The 10,737-nt window shown below is 37.6% G+C and overlaps 2 long non-coding RNA genes and 1 other non-coding gene across 4 annotated transcripts; 1 reads left to right on the forward strand and 2 right to left on the reverse strand.

The window, feature by feature from the left end:
• Window positions 1–2,363: 2,363 nt before the first annotated feature.
• On the reverse strand, window positions 2,364–3,236 carry LOC111473405. Of its 2 annotated transcripts, none has more exons than XR_002715674.1 (3): window positions 3,208–3,236; window positions 2,828–3,094; window positions 2,364–2,436 (listed from the first exon to the last, which is right to left on the reverse strand). It is a non-coding gene; the product is annotated as an uncharacterized LOC111473405 (long non-coding RNA). The 2 variants fall into 2 exon arrangements; XR_002715673.1 differs by having other exon boundaries at window positions 2,828–3,126.
• A 572-nt stretch (window positions 3,237–3,808) lies between these two features.
• Window positions 3,809–5,051, reverse strand: LOC111473401. The gene is made up of 3 exons (XR_002715666.1): window positions 5,019–5,051; window positions 4,653–4,745; window positions 3,809–3,848 (listed from the first exon to the last, which is right to left on the reverse strand). It is a non-coding gene; the product is annotated as an uncharacterized LOC111473401 (long non-coding RNA).
• Window positions 5,052–10,248: 5,197 nt separating this feature from the next.
• LOC111473436 lies at window positions 10,249–10,404 on the forward strand. The gene has a single exon (XR_002715700.1). It is a non-coding gene; the product is annotated as a 5.8S ribosomal RNA (ribosomal RNA).
• Window positions 10,405–10,737: the final 333 nt, after the last annotated feature.

Genomic DNA, 10,737 nt, shown 5'->3' on the forward strand with positions numbered 1-10,737 from the left:
ATGTGGGATTTCTATCTGACATTAAGCATTGGCTAGCGACACAATTCCAAATGAAAGATTTGGGAGAGGCTCGGTTTGTTCTTGGAATCCAAATTGTTCAGAATCTTAAGAACAAATCACTAGCATTCTCTCAGGCATCGTACATCGACAAAATATTGATTCGATATAAGATGTAGGACTTCAAGAAAGAATTATTATCTTTCAGGCATAAAGTTCATTTGTTGAAGGAACAAAGTCCTAAGAAACCTCAAGAAGTTGAGGACATGAGACACATTCCCTATGCATCAGCAGTCGGTAGTCTGATGTATGCCATGCTGTGTACCCGACCCGACGTATGCTGTTCTATGGGAATTGTCAGCAGATATCAATCCAATCCGGAACGTGCTCATTGAACTGTCGTTAAGAATATCCTCAAGTATCTTAGGAGAACGAGGGACTATATGCTAATGTACGGTGCTAAGGATCTGATCTTTAGCACCGTACACTGACTCAAATTTTCAGACCGATGTAAATTCGAGGAAATCGACATCAGGGTCTGTCTTCACTCTGAACGGAGGAGCAATAATATGGAGAAGCATACAACAAGGTTGCATTGCTGATTCCACCATGGAGGCTGAGTATGTTGCTGCTTGTGAAGCAGCGAAAGAATTTGTATGGCTTAGGAAGTTCTTAACTGATTTGGAAGTCGTTATAGATATGCTTCTTCTCGTCACTCTTTATTGTGATAACAGTGGAGCAGTTGCAAATTCAAAAGAACCAAGAAGCCATAAGTGAGGAAAACATATTGAGTGCAAATATCATCTCATAAGGGAGATTGTGCAACGAGGAGATGTGATCGTCACACAAATAGCTTCAGAGAACAACATTGCTGATCCATTTACAAAACCCCTCACGGCTAAAGTGTTTGAATGGCACCTAGTGAGTCTAGGACTACGAGTTATGTAATCTAGGGCAAGTGGGAGAAAATGCATGAGTATGTGATGACCTAGTTTATTGTATTTATGTCTTTCTCTCTACTCAATGTTATAAAACCCCACTAGAGTTTTAGTCCAAGTGGGAGTTTGTTGGGTTTTATGTCCTAAAACTCATGGTTTGTAAACAAAAACATAAACTATTTTCAATAAAGTTATTATTGTTGTTTATTCAGTAAAGATTGTTATTGATTAAAGTAAACTTTATGATCATTAATCTAAATCCAATAAACTAAGAACACTCTGGCTATAGTATGATTACGTGAACTATATGTAGAGACATAAGAGTTGATCAAGTTCAAGTATATAGTCAAAATGATCTATAGTATAAGGATAAGGCTGAGTACCTTATTCTGGGGACACTATGGATGCGGCTCACTTTTGTATATGATATAAACAATGTGAACACATAAATTGTACATGTGGAGACATGTGAGTGGAGGCGTCCTATGCAATGAGTATTGCATAAGATCGGACCATGAGAAAAATCACTCTCACTTTATAATGTCGTTTACTGTTGAGACTGATTTTCTTTTCATTCGATGACCTAGGTAACTCGATCTTAACCCTGAGCTAACCATGAACTCCTGTTTATTCGAAATTATCCTTAGATTTGCATGAGTGAGAGTGGCTCAAGTTCGCCGACTCAATAGGCCTCTCATTTCAGGGGTAAGACTGGGTAAATGACTGGGGACGTGGGGTGCAAGATGAAATTCACTCCTACCAACTTTTAGGGATAGAAGAGAGGTAGTTCCCTTAAGGATAATTCCGTGATGGGATAGGGGTATCCCCCAAATGCATGAACACAACCATCAAATTTTTAGGTTGGGTTAGATTCTCGTGTTTATTTGTTAAAATTTAATTCATAAAGAAAACTATTTATTTATTTTCAAATATTTAATTAAGTTTTACAACTTAGTTTCAATATATATTTCTTAAAATAACGGTTAAAAATAATTAGGAGGGTTTAAGAATAAACAATAAAAAGATAATTACAAATTAAATATATATATTGAATTAAATTTTAAAACGGTTTAGTTCCCAATTTGTAGAGAGATCTGGTGAAAGAAACAAATATGAGATGAGTGTAAACAGTTTTTTTTTTTCTTTTCTAAAAATTATTAAATGATTTCTTTAAAAAAATAAAAAATTAAATGATTAAGAAATGCCTAATCAATATGACAATGCATAGTTGAATGGAAGAACCAAGAAGGAATAAGGAATCAGGAAGCTTTGAACCTGATTGCATCAATTTACGCAACTAACGAAGTAAGGGCTAGGAAGATGAACACCACAATTTTGAGATTTCTCAAGCTTTGTCCCGCCATTCTTTTCTTCTCTTATTCCTTGCTACAACGGAATGTTTGTTTCTTCTCTTATTCCTTGCTACAATGGAATGTTTGGATATCAGTTCCCCATTTTATATCTGTGAAACGCCTCATCTTTGTAACGTCTTCTTGATTTCCTTGCGATTTCAAGGAAAGAATAATCACGTTTTGTAACGTCTATACTGGCCGTTCTTGATTTAAAAGGAAGTTGTTTTATTTTATTCTTGTCTAGTCATGCGGTTAACATTGGTCGATGGACGTAAATTATACTATTCTTAAAAGTAACCTATTTCTTAAATACAAATTTAAAGCATGAGCATAACCAACTTAGTATTAATTATCTTTCATAATCTGTATAAAAGGTAGGAATTTAGGTGTACTATTGTTATACCTCTTTTCATATGCGAGAAATTTAAGATGATAAACGCAACGATTAGCATGTAGTATAACCCGGTTTATAAAATCTTGAACTGGAAAGCTTAAGTTTTATACTGTTTGATTATGGTTTTTGTGATGGTTAAAGATTACCGTTTAATTGGTGGTGTGAAATTCAGTTGTTGATTAGCATAGTCTAAGTCATGAGAATGTTGAACCGTGGGAGGTCTTAAGAGGTTCTTGATTCTTGGCTAAGGTAACTTACTCGCTTCTTGTTCCTTCGTGGCCCTAGACTACTCTTCATGGTAGACCATAAAGGTCACTAGCTCGGTGCATACTTAAATATGTCATCCTGCAAATCTTTTTGGTACCCATAACTTCTCTTCTAGGTGAGGGAAACTTGAGGCCAAACATGACATCCTGCAAAGGAAACATGGTGCAGGTCATCCCACCTAGAAGAGGAATTCTTGGGCCTTAGAAAGCACCGCTTGATGCGAGGTCATAGGTCACTTTGGGCATGGTTAGAGTATTACCTAGCATTCTTGTGTTTTTTAGTTTGGGGACCTTGGTCCCTCGTCCTTGAGTGGTACCTAGCATTCTTCTTACTTGGGTAGTTGTAAAGCTTGTGTGGTGTTGTTCTTGGTCCTCAATCTTGTAAGTTTCTAAGGTTCATAATTTCTTGGGGCATAAGTTGTAACTTTCATTTGTAATCATATGAACCCATCTTAGCGTAAGTTGTTCTAGAAGGTCATAGATTCCTAGGGAGTTCTTTCTACCCATATCCTAACCATATTCTTTTATCAATCTCTCATATCCATAGCACTTCGAGGCGTAACCTAACCTTAATGTTTCGTGAATACATCTTACTTCTATCGTTACATTACATTTAGTGCATCCTTCTCGTATCATATATCAAACATATCATTGAACACATCACACCATAAATATTATCATACAATTCTCATATTATAGCATAACATAAACATAATATAAGCATATTGATTCACAGATAATTCACACATATCAGTATATATGACACGTGCAGAACCACAGGCACGTGTCAACATCAAATATAACCATGCCGATAGTAAGGCCACTTACCTGGTTAACTTAAGTTTTTGTCACGAATATATCCTTAATGAAAGTTCGATTATGTCCTTTGAAATCCGTAAACCTATTTGAGCCCATGACATCAATTTCAAGTTTGAATTCTATAAAATTATTACTTGGGTCTACTCTTATATTTACTTTTTTATGTATTTAGTTTATGTTTTAATTACAGAATCTTCCTTTTTTTTAATGGGTATTTACTCTGTTGCCTTCTAATTTTGTTCTCATTTATTCCAAATTTATAGTGGATCCCTATTTCCAAATCTTTCCTTATCTTGGTGTTTCCTTTTGTTCACAAATTTTCTTGGTCATTTTATTTTTAATCTATTCATTTGCTACGGATATAAATTTAATCTTATATTACTAATATAACGTGATTTACTAGAATTCGTATAAATGACTAACATTTAGTTTCTAACTCAAAACTAAACGATTATAATAATTTAATGAAAATCTAACTATAATTGGCTATGATTTCTTAAAAAAAACTAAAAAGAATAGGATAAAAGAAAACGAAGATTTAATATATACCTTATTGTTCAAATCTATCTTCACTTAAATCTCCCATGAATCTCAACTCCATAAAGGCCATTTTCATTTTTTTTATAATTATTTTTATTTCTTTATTTCTTTATTTATTTCATTATTTATGATTTTTTTTTTGGGCTATTAGAGCAGAGTTCATCTAGTCACTTATTTTAACGTTCCCTAATTCCCGAGTATTTTGATCGATTTAGGGCCTTAACTCATGGTTCTTTGAGCTTTTCTTTCATATATCCGAAATTCATACTTGTTTTAGGGTTCATATGGAAATCCAAGCGATTCCTACAAGTATTTCTTAACGAAAAAGTGCAAGGTGGCTATTTACCGCGTTGTCGACGTTCGGGACCTCTGTTCATGATCTTCCGATACCTGAATTACCTTCAATTTTCTTCCACAGACTTCTTATTGTGTCTAGTTTCTGGAACCATAAAGATTTTTCTGAGAACCATTCTAGAATAGGGTTAAATTTTAGAAAAATCGAGGGGTCAAGTTTTTGGTTGACATGGCCGGTTCAATTGAACCGGCCACGTCATCGTCTTCTTCCTCCCGATGGGAAGAAGACATGCGTGATCTTTCGCGCCGCCGTCTGAAACTCGCCCTCCCCAGCTCCGATCACGCCGTTTCTCCCCTCGAGTTCTTCATGAAACTTAAAGAGGGTATTACAAGGAAGAGCTATGGATTGATTTCATACCTTTTCGTGGATCGTAGCCTTAGATATTCGCTTCCAAAGTTCGTCCAAAATATAATTTCTCGCTGGAGTAAAAATAAAGGATTTCTTATTCGGTAGCCGATTCTAAGGGTTTTCAAGGCTCGATTTCTTCATGGAACTTCTTCCTTATTCTTTCCTCAAGCTTAAGAAATTGGTTTCGAGGAACAACTTTGAGTGTGGGACCTTAATTTGAGAAATCACTCTCGGTCTGCAAGTTACATGACACCTTCGATTTTCAATCTCTTAGGTATCTTGTTCTTAGACGTTTCAGCTCTTGATTCCTTCATCAAAGTTACTCATCTTTTTCCTCTTAAGCTAAAGGAATCCTTTATTTGAAGGAAAAGAGGTCATAGATAGGAATTCGACACTTACCCACAATTTGAACATGAAACGAATTTTCTTCAATTGGAATCGTTTCTGAGGTTATTTCTCTTCGTGGTCTTCAATGAAAACATTCCTTGAAGGTGCAGAAACTTATTGAGATTGTTCTTGCTCGACGAATTTTGTGTATCCTCTGATTTGAATTTTGAGTCTTCCTTGAAGCTCTTTAATGGCGGATTGGATTGGGGGAATGGTTTCTAGACACTTTCCGAACCCTATTCCTTCATAGCACTTGTGGGTAATATTGTTTAGAAACTAGAGGAACAAGTTTGAAAGGAAATGGTTGAGAATTGCTCTCAAATTTGGAAGAAACCCGAGAGTAGGAGACCCAAAATCTAAACGCTTATTGCCTACGATTGGGAGCTCTCCCTTGCTTGACTCTTATTCCAAACTATTGCCCCAACTACAGAATTTATAGGGAAAGCATAAACCGGCATTGGGAGCTCTAAAATCATCGTGAATTATCGGTTGAATTTTCTAGAAAATTCGTCAGAAATATCTACTCCGATCACAGCCTCACCGACTCACCGACTTTGGTTTTGAATTCTAGCTGTTGGATGTGATGATCCATGAGTTTTCTGAATATATTCAAGTATGGGGGAGATTGAACGGCTGAGAGTCGAGATTTGAAGGATTTTGTGTAGAAGTCAAAGTGAAGGATCGGATTTTTAGCAGAATGACAAATCCGTAATTATCCTTAACTTTAGGTGTATTTTGGTAATTTTCCACTTTTCGAATATTTTATTATTATTTTTCCTCCAAAAATCCATAATTTCCATAAAAATTCTTCATTTCTTCTAGGTCATTTCTCACTAGCATTTTGAAATTCCCTCAAGATAAGGAATTAAAAATTAAAAATGTTACTTAGAAATTGGATAAACGACCTTTTTATCCTTTTCGCTTACCAAACTTCATTCTACGAAAATTTTTATAAAAGTCTTTTTCTTGATTGTATTTATTTATAAGAATCATAAGATGAAAAAACAAATGTCAGCCATTGATTCATAAGATGGTTGGTTCTTTCTCAACTTTATCTTATTCCATAGGGAACTTTATTATTATTAGTATTTTAAATATAAAAATTTAAGAATATTCTAATTTTAATTGATAAGAAATGACTTTGTGGTAATCGAGCATTCATATATAAATTCATAAATTTGTTTCTGGAAAATATTTTTGTTACACCCGAATAAAGAGGAGGTATATGAATGAAACGAGACACGATTTAAATGAGAGAAATTATAAAGATAAGATGACTAAAAAAAGAGTTACTATTTGTACCAATGAAGTGCTAAGTTGAGCTATTGTATATTGGGTAATGTAACCGTCCAAGTTTTCCACATTTTTATAAATAATGTTTTATTCCCATTTCTAACCATTCACATACCGTAACGTATGCATATCATATAATAGTCATATCGTTTCATAAACAATTCACATATATCAAATATATGGCACGTGCAAAACCACGGGGAACGTATTGACACAACATCAAATCTAACCATGTCGATAGTAAGGCGACTTACCTGATTTGCTCCTATGACATCTTTCTTCACATAAATCTGTTTCTACATGTAAATCTGAGTAATTGTGTATAGGTCACTTTCGTTCTTTAATCAATTCTTTGGCGGTATTTTATGGTAACAAACTGAAGACATCTCTCTTCACGTTAGTCTTCTTCTGCATGATGTAACTACGTGAAGTCATTTTTGTTCTCTCCATAATTCTGTACACATATATTCTTGGCCAATTTTTAATCGGTTCTTTTCTACAAGTAAATCTGCGTAACTGCGTACAGGCCATTTTCTTTCTTTAATCGATTATTTGGCGATCTAATATAAACCTTACTTAAAAAACTGACGACATCTCTCTTCATGTAAATCGGCTTCTATAGACGACATCTCATCACGTAAATCTGTTTCCATAGGTAAATCTGCATAACTGCATAAACGTCTTTTTCGTTCTTTATGCGATTATTTAGCGATCTAATATATCTTACTATAACAATATTTTCTTTCCGTTTTTTTTAATTTGATTTTTAGTTTATATTCCAACCTAACCATTTGAAAGGGTTTTGGCTCGAGGTCCTACATGGCTCTCTTCAAGCTTGTCTTCGATAATTGTGTCGCATCGTTCTCTCGAACTTTGTGTATGCCTCAACTTAGCTTCAATGCACACTAGGATTTTAAGATCCTAACTTCTGAGGTTTTGGCTCGAGGTCCTACATGGCTCTCTTCAAGCTTGTCTTCGATAATTGTATCGCATCGTTCTCTCGAACTTTGTGTATGCCTCAACTTAGCTTCAATGCAAACTAAGATTTCAAGATCCTAACTTTTGAGGTTTTGGCTCTAGGTCCTACATGGATCTCTTCAAGCTTGTCTTCGATAATTGTGTCGCATCGTTCTCTCGAACTTTGTGTATGCCTCAACTTAGCTTCAATGTACAATAGGATTTCAAGATCCTAACTTCTGAGGTTTTGGCTCGAGGTCCTACATGGATCTCTTCAAGCTTGTCTTCGATAATTGTGTCGCATCGTTCTCTCGAACTTTGTGTATGCCTCAACTTAGCTTCAATGCACACTAGGATTTTAAGATCCTAACTTCTGAGGTTTTGGCTCGAGGTCCTACATGGCTCTCTTCAAGCTTGTCTTCGATAATTGTATCGCATCGTTCTCTCGAACTTTGTGTATGCCTCAACTTAGCTTCAATGCACACTCAGATTTCAAGAAGTTTGGATTGAGTTTAGAACCTACAGGTACAACGTAATGACTAAAGGCCTTGAATGGTTAATCTTATGATTTAAGTATTTAAATGAATCGAAAAGACAACCTTTAGATAAGTTGTAGAAGTTAAGTTGTTAGATTATATGGATTTCTATGTAACAGTCTAGATCTACTGCTAGCAGATTTTGTCCTCTTTGGGCTTTTCCTTTCGGGCTTCCCCTCAAGACTTTAAAACGCGTCTGCTAGGGAAAGGTTTCCACACCCTTATAAATGTTGTTTTTTTCTCCTCCCCAGCCAATGTGAGACATCAGATTCTATTTCTATTGTATTGGAATGAGATCCTCGTTTCATGTCCATCTTTTGCGAAGTTTTAAGTTTTAAGGTGTACAAAAGTTTAGCACAACCTTTTACTCATAGATGGATGACCAAACAAAATGTTTGAACAAGATCTTAGAAGATATGCAAAGCGTTTGTATGTTGGATTTTCTTGGTAGTTGGACCTCCAACTTGCCGTTCATGGAATGCTCATATAATAATAGCTATCAGGCAATCATCGACATGGCAAAAAAGGTGCAGAATCTTTGCTTACTAAGATGAGGTAGTAAAACGCAAATTATTAAGCATTCTGTTAGTACAAGTTACGAGTAACGCTATCCAAAAGATTAGGAGAATGATATAAACAACACAAAGTAGATAAAAGAAGAGGTGTTTTGTGGTTTGGTAGAAAGAGTAGCTCATTTCATGTCAAACCATTTGAAATCTAAGAGCAAGTTGGGGTTAGTTACTTATTGCTTGGCGTTGCTCAGCCCTACCACCGTCCCTCTATCTCTCTCTCATACAGCTCTTGCACTGTAGTTCGTCAAGTTGTGCCTCAGCCTTCCACCTCATTAAATTCTCTAACTGCCTTCGATCAAGATACACCATTGTCACTAGACTCGATGAAAGTGTCGAACAGGTAGGAAATAGGTTTTACGAGCCAAATAATCTGTCGGAGTCGAGAAGCTATTGTCGGAGCTGAAGAGAGTCTTGTGCCAGATGCTTACATGTGGTGCAACCAGGAGCAGCTGCGTGTGCTAGCCGAAGTCAAGCCGAGGCGCGGGTCGTCGATTCAAGGCACGGGTTTTTGGGTTGCAATCGCAAGTCTGGGTCGATCGTAGTTGGACCTTGGGTTGGGTCAATCGGTCCGCCTATGGTGAGCACCGATTGGCTCATCCCTTCTGTCGGCGATGCGCTCCTGGCCTTAACTGGTCGGGTCGTGCCTCCAGCGCTGTTACTTTGTAGAAATTAGAGTGCTCAAAGCAAGCCTACGCTTTGTATACATTAGCATGGGATAACATCATAGGATTTCGATCCTATTCTGTTGGACTTCGGGATCGGAGTAATGATTAACAGGGACAGTCAGGGGCATTCGTATTTCATAGTCAGAGGTGAAATTCTTGAATTTATGAAAGACGAACAACTGCGAAAGCATTTGCCAAGGATGTTTTCATTAATCAAGAACGAAAGTTAGGGGCTCGAAGACGATCAGATACCGTCCTAGTCTCAACCATAAACGATGTCGACCAGGGATTGGCAGATGTTGCTTTAAGGACTCCGCCAGCACCTTATGAGAAATCAAAGTCTTTGGGTTCCGGGGGGAGTATGGTCGCAAGGCTGAAACTTAAAGGATAGATCATTGCAATTGTTGGTCTTCAACGAGGAATTCCTAGTAAGCGCGAGTCATTAGCTCGAGTTGACTATGTCCCTGCCCTTTGTACACATCGCCCGTCGCTCCTACCGATTGAATGGTCCGATGAAGTGTTCAGATCGTGGCGACATGGGCGGTTCGCTACCTGCGACGTCGCGAGAAGTCCACTGAAGCTTATCATTTAGAGGAAGGAGAAGTCGTAACAAGGTTTCCGTAGGTAAACCTGCGGAAGGATCATTTTCGATGCCTAAACATCAAACGACCCATGAACGTGTTTACAAACTTTTTGTGTCGGGGGGAGCATTCAATGCCCAAGCAAAAACTGGCGCAAGTCGCGTCAAGGATCTCAAATGTATAAGCTTTCCCCTTGTCCCGATCTCGGTGTGAGGGGGGCAAAGCATTCTTGTCGTATTATTCACAACGACTCTCGACAACGGATATCTCGGCTCTCGCATCGATGAAGAACGTAGTGAAATGCGATACTTTGTGTGAATTGCAGGATCTCGTGAACCACCGAGTCTTTGAACGCAAGTTGCGCCCGGAGCCTTCTGGTCGAGGGCACGTCTGCCTGGGCATCACGCATCGCGTCCCCCACATACAACAACCACTTAGGTTTGTTGCATTGGCGGGGGCACATGTTGGCCTCCCGTGTGCACCGTCGCACGAATGGCTTAAAATTGAGTCCTCGGCATCTGTTGTCGTGACACTACGGTGGTTGATTCAACCTCGGTATCATGTCTAGATCACAGCTTGCGTTCCTCCTTTTTGTGAGTGAGGGAGGGAGGGAGGAATCTTATGTTGACCCTTTGAACATTGTCCCCAAAGACGATGCTCTCGACGAGACCCCAGGTCAGGCGGGACTACTCGCTGAGTTTAAACATATTAATAAGCAGAGGAAAAGAAACTTATAA

Source organism: Cucurbita maxima, unplaced genomic scaffold, assembly GCF_002738345.1.
Source record: "Cucurbita maxima cultivar Rimu unplaced genomic scaffold, Cmax_1.0 Cma_Scf00119, whole genome shotgun sequence".
Taxonomy (NCBI): Eukaryota; Viridiplantae; Streptophyta; class Magnoliopsida; order Cucurbitales; family Cucurbitaceae; genus Cucurbita; species Cucurbita maxima.